Source organism: Perognathus longimembris, chromosome 2, assembly GCF_023159225.1.
Source record: "Perognathus longimembris pacificus isolate PPM17 chromosome 2, ASM2315922v1, whole genome shotgun sequence".
Lineage (NCBI taxonomy): Eukaryota > Metazoa > Chordata > Mammalia > Rodentia > Heteromyidae > Perognathus > Perognathus longimembris.
This window is the reverse complement of record NC_063162.1, coordinates 65,092,912-65,099,243: the sequence shown is the minus strand read 5'-3', so window position 1 is coordinate 65,099,243 and position 6,332 is coordinate 65,092,912. Positions and strand designations below refer to the sequence as shown.

The window sequence follows — 6,332 nt, the reverse complement described above, 5'->3', positions numbered from 1 at the left end:
TGAGATGGAGGGCATGCTAACAGGTGCCCCTTAGCTTTTTCATTCAAAGCTGACACTCTACTACATGAATCACAACTCCACCTCCAGTTTTGTATTGCTTTCTTGGAGATAAGAATTGATTTAGCTTCTCAGGTTGGCTTCAAACTACTATCCTCAGATCTTAGCATCCTGAATAGCTAGGATTACAGGCATAGGCCACTGAAGCTTGGCTATCATGACCCTTTTTTTGTAGGCTTTTCAATGGGCCTAAGTAAGTTCTCCAAACTAAGAGCCAGCACCCACCCAAACTCCTGTTCGCTCCTGTGCTATGAGCCTGGGATGACTCAAGTGGCTCTATGCTCAAGGCTCTGTAGAAACTACCACAGGCACTGAGAAAAGATGACGGATCCTGGGTGTTGGTGGCTATCATCCTAGCTATTCAGAGGACTGAGATTTAAGGATCATAGTTCAAAGCCAGCCTGGACAGAAAAGTCTGTGAAACTCATCTACTACAATTAACCACCAGAAAACTGGAAATGTCACTGTGGCTTAAAGTGGTAGAGTGAGGGACAGCATCAGTCCCTGAGTTCAAGCCCCACAACCAACAAAAACAAAAATAAATAAATAAATGTATTCACTACCTAACTTATGTAACTATAACTTCTCTGTAAATCACCTTTATAATAACAAAACAAATAAAGTAGAAGTCCCAAAACAACAACAACAAAAGGCTGGAAGTGGAGCTGTGGCTCAGAGACAGTGCCCAGCTCCTGAGTTCAATTCCCCCATTCCCTCCCCCCCACCCCCAGCACTCCTGACACACAGGCAAAGAATATGGCTCAGCCATAGATTATCTGTCTAGCAAATGTGAGGCCCAGAGTTCAAATCCAATACTAAAACCTCCAAGTCAAAAAACCTGTCCCGGGTTGGGAATGTGGCTTAGTGGTAGAGTGCTTGCCTAGCATGCATGAAACCCTGGGTTCAATCCCTCAGCACCACATAAACAGAAAAGGCCAGAAGTGGCACTGTGGCTCAAGTGATGAGTGCTTCCTTGAGCAAAGGAAGCTCAGGGCCAGTGCCCAGGCTCTGAGTTCAAGCCTCAGGACTACAAAAACCCCAAAACAAACAAAAAAGCCCTGTCCTTCTTTTCTGTATTTGCTTATTATCTAGTTTGGTCAGAACCCAAGGGAAAAAAGCATATTTTTCTACTTTAGGGATGCAGGATAAGGGTTTAGGTTAATAATGGGGTGCTTTATCTCACCCCTATAACATAAAAATAGAAAGCCTGTTAAGCTCATGAGAGGCTCCAGGAAGAATAGTAGAGAAGATTCTTCCCAGGGAAGAAGAGCTGTTGCCAAGGAATGTGAGTGTTCTAGGATTAGCGCCTCTGGTTTCCTGGAAGTGTGAGCTAGTGGGTGACACGGCTCAGGCAAGTGACTCACCAGGATGGCTGGCATGACCTCATTTGTCCACCAGCTGACACCACACTTTTCTGGTTGGGTTGGAAAACTCTGTTTTGGGTGCTGCGAATATGGCCTAGTGGTAAAGTGCTTGCCTCGAATACAGCCATAGCTGTAATTCTGGCCTCCTGTCTCATCTCTCCTCAAGCCCCACTCTGTCTTCCCAGTAACCTGAACTCATTTTTAGATGTGCCAATCGATACGGGGCTTGAAGTCAGGACCTCAACTTCTCACTTGGATTTTTTTGCTCAAGGCTGGCACTCTACCACTTGAACCACAGTTCCATTTCTGACTTTCTTCTGTTTAGTTGGAGATAAGAGTTTCACAGACTTTTCTGTCCCACCTGGCTTTGAACCATGATCCTTAGATCGTAGCCTCCAAAGTAGCTAGGATTCCATGTATGAGCCACAAGTGTCCAGCTTCACAGAATCAGTTAAAATAAGGAGCACACTTAAGCATGCTTAGGGCACAATGGCCCAACTGCCCACACTACCAGAGCCTGATCAGGCCTGGTACAGCCTGAGTGGGGTGAAAAGACTGTTTTCTGAAGGCTACATTGGAGGCTGTGACTGAACAGAGAGGCTGTGTGGAACGGATAGGGAGCTTTCTGAGGAATATACTCTTTGCCATTAGCCTTGCCATGACCCCATTTTTCAGCAGCATTCCTCCTTGGATCCAAGATGCAAAGTAGGAGGAAGTAGACTAGAAACTAGTGCCTAGGCCTCGGAACAGAGTCAAGTGAAGTGCCAATGTGAAATCTCCAGGACACCCTTCTCAAATGGGGAGAAGCTAAGGCCTCCCACCCTACCTCATCCAGAACAGAGACCACATCGCTGCCCTCCGCTGCACCTTGGCAAGGCTTTTGCCTCCAAGTACAAGCAGAAGAGGCACATGGCCACCTGCTTGGCCCAGAAACCCCACCAGTGCATGCATTGTGGTAAGGACCATCTTCGAAACCACTTGCAGACCCACAACCCCGAGAGGCCCTCCACTGCTCCCAGGGCAGTAAGAATGACAATGCCAGCAGCCGTGACCTCAGCGGCAAGGTCTGCCTGCAGACCTTCAAGAGGACACAGTCCCTGCGGGAGCACCTGAAGCTCAATACAGCTGGGTAGCAGGCGGTGCCAAAGAGAAGCAACACTGACCACTGTAACTGACTCTGTACCCATAAGATGTGCAGTGGGACCTAGTGGTGCACACAGGCCCAAAGCACTTCCATCCCAGTACTGTGCCCAGAGATTTGGCTGCAAGGAAGAGCCACTCACAGGAGCTGCTCAAGGGCTGGGACTATGGCCTACTGGCAAGAGTGCTTGCCTCCTATACATAAAGCCCTGGGTTTGATTCCTCAGCACCACATATATAGAAAAGGCCAGAAGTGGCACTGTGGCTCAAGTGGTAGAGTGCTAGTCTTGAGCAAAAAGAAGCTAGGGACAATGCTCAGGCCCTGAGTCCAAGGCCCAGGACTGGCAAAACAAACAAAACAGGAGCTGCTCAAGATCAAGATGGACATGCTAGGCCTCCTCAGCTGCAGCTCCACAGTCAGCGTGAGGGAAGAGCTGAGCCCCATGCTGTGCATGGCCTCTCAGGACATGATGGGGGCCAAGGCCTTCCCTGGCATGCTGCCCATGGGCATGTATGGTGCCCACATCCCTGCCATGCCCAGCACAGGCATGCCACACTTCCTGGTGTGTGCTCCCTGTGGGTATGAGCTACTCTCTGGAATTCTCACCCACCTCTTCCCTAGCTCAACTCCCTCCAAAATACCAGCTTGGATCTACATCATACTTGCCCAACAAATTGCCCAAAGTGGAGGTGGATAGTTTCCTGGCAGATTTTCCTGGAAGCCTGTCTCTCTCATCTGCAGAACCCCGGCCCACCTAACCTCATCCAGCCCCCACAACCCTCCTGGATGAAGCACTGCTCCCCAAGAGCCTCGCCAACCTCTCTGAGGCCCTGTGCGCTGGTAATGTAGACATCTCCCATTTACTGGGCTTCCTTCCATTCAAACTTCCCACCTGTAGCCTGCTGGAAGCTGCAGAAGGCCTCATCATGGGTTCCTCCCAGGCTAAGGCCCAGCCCCTGCTCACAATTTTGCAAGCTCAGCCTCAAGATTCCCCAGGAGCTGGGGGACCCCTGAACTTCAGGTCTCTGCACTCCTTACCTCCTGTCTTCACCTCTGGCCTGAGTAGCACGCTGCCGCATTTCCATCGAGTATTCCAGTAGCCCCCACAGAGGCCCACAGATCAGTCTTTGGCCCTGTCAGGGAGCCTTCAACCTGACAGTCCACATCCCTGTGAAGGCAGCTGAGCTTTTAGAGCTGGGTTCAAAAGAAAAAATTCGTGTGTGTGTGTGTGTGTGTGTGTGTGTGTGTGTGTGTGTGTGTGTGTGTTTTGAGGGCTCAGGCTCCAGGATTGATTCCAGGAAGAACCTTGAGCCCCCAGCCCCATGAAAAGATCTACTATGAACTTTCAGGTTTGTTTTTTTTTTTTTATCTGAATTGGGAGCCCCACTTAGCCTTCTCCCTCCCCAAAGCTTCAGAGCACCTTCTCCTTAGAAAAGGGGAGGCCTCTTGGAGAAACAGAGGCTTTCACTTGGATGACCTCAAGAGAAATAGCACAAGAAGCCCACCTCTGGTTCCATCCTGCAGACCACAGCAGGCAGTTGTCAGGCTTGCAACCAGCAGACAGAAAAGAAGGTCTACATTCTTCCAGCCTGTCCCCTCTCCATGTCCCACCAGCTCCATTTGTAGTGTTTTCCAGCAATGGTACTGTTTACACATTTGCCTCAGACACACCATTTCACCTCCCTTGCCACAGTTAGCGTTAGCATGAGGGCAGTGAACTCTTCACGCACCGTTAATCCATTCCCACCTGTCCATTTCAGTTGGCACCATCCTGAACCACTTGGTACCTGGTGTTGACTGGAGCCATTGACAAGGCAGAGTCAGTCTTGACATCTTCTCTTCACTTGAGGTCACATTCACACCCTCCCGCATGGGGAATAAACTGACTTTGGACTGCTTCGGGCTCTGCTATCTTCCATGACTGCATCTCTCCATGCCTCCCACAGTAGTGTCCACAGGAGATAGGCAAGAAGATTGGAGCAGATTTCTCCAGTCTGAAATTCTGTTTTTCTCCAAGTACATCATGACCCCCTTCATCCCTTTGAACTGGAAAGGGGAAGAAATGAAAGGCAGGCCTGCATCTGTCATCTCCCAATCCCCAATCCAACCCTGACCACTGTGAGCTGTTGTCTTGGAAGGAGGGCCTCTAGGAAGGAGGGCTTCTAGGCTGCTGGGGCTAACAAAAGAGATAGTGTGCCTTTTGTTTATCTCCCTCTTGCATGTCCCTTCCCCAAGAAGTTGTGAACTTGTTGGAAGAATTTTAAGAAAGCCAGGACTGGGCACCTAGCTGAATTCTAATCTATGGAATCATTGTTGCCTCCCATACAAAAAATTCTCTTATCTGTGGCATCCCTTCCGTCTCCCTCACCTTGAGGTCCTCATGGATTCAGGGCCACTGTGAATAGCATTCTCTGGTCTCCATCCAGAAACTCTCACCTTCTTGTGGCTCCCCTCAGTTGCCCCTACCAGCTAACAAGGTTTCTTGCAGAAAAGGATTAGTTCTTGACTTGTGGGGCTCCCTTCCATAGACACAGCAGCCTTTGCCTGGAACCCAGCTGAACCCCAAACTCTGCTTCATCTCAGTTTTGCATGGGCTCTTCCCACATGGGAAGGGAGGCAGCTCAGGGACCACCATCCTTGGGCCTCTCGAGACACCTCTCTGATTCAGAAACACACTTCTACCTCTTTACTATTAATTCCTACAGTTGCAGCTGGCAGTGCAGGCACTCTTGTCAGTGTTGTCTCTGGCTGGCCTCTCCACTAGGGTTTCAGGATGAACAACCTAGGAACTGTCTCATCTTACCAGTAGTCCTCTGCAGCCCCTACCTTCTGTCCTGATGCCCTTCGATTTAGCATCAATAACTGTGCAGGTCCAAGCCCCAGGCTTCTGCTTCAGCCCAGGCCAGTCCTGCTGAAGGTCTAGCTTGCTGGCCCTTGAGCAGCAACAGTGTGGAGTGAATAAGCATGTTTTGATTATCTAGGGATAAAGTATCTAGGGATACCTTTAAGAAAACAAAACCAGATAGACTTACCAGTGTCTGGTAAGGTTAGCATCTGACTAGGTGATTTGCTTCTAAAAATAGTTCCAGTGAGTCCCAGGGATGAATTAAAGTTTATTTTTAAAAGTGTCGACCTTGGTACGCAGCCACCACCTGCATGCTGTGCATGTTTTAGGAATTGGTATGTGAGAAACTTCATGGGACTCACTGCTGCTATTCTCCTTGAGTGTGGTCTTCACTAGACCCAGCACCCATCTTGCCTGGCCAGCAGCCTTCCTGTGCCCTCAGCTTCTACAGGCAAATGGGCCTGTGGCCACAGAATGTAGAGCCCTGGGCTGTTAGAGGAGTCCTGTCCTGCCTGCCTGTCGCATCCTCAAACTCTTCCTCCCTGACAAGGTTGGGAACTCAGAGGCCAGGCAGAACAATTGTTAGATACCTTAGAGGGCCTGGCACCCACCTCCTGTCTTTTCTCCTTGACCTCCTTCATTCCCCTCTCTGTTCTTCCTCTCACTCCTCTCCTGTTCTCTCAGTGCCCTCACCACAAGGAATCTTCCTGCCACTGAACTTAGCTGGTGCAGCGGAGCTTTGAATGCTGTTACCTTTTGGACCATTGCTACCCTGTTGTTTCATAACCCACCAACCCACCCACCCCCCAAAAAAAGGTTGTTTTGGCCTGGCTGTTCATAAGAATATCCTGCTCGCATACTCAAACTTTACTTCAGTTCCCCTTCTGATGCTATGAGAACCAGAGCAGCATCTGCCCAGGACAGG

General features: G+C 49.7%; 1 pseudogene; it reads left to right on the top strand.

The window, feature by feature from the left end:
- Positions 1-2,079: 2,079 nt before the first annotated feature.
- LOC125344458 lies at positions 2,080-3,662 on the top strand (annotated as a pseudogene).
- The last annotated feature ends 2,670 nt before the right edge of the window (positions 3,663-6,332 follow it).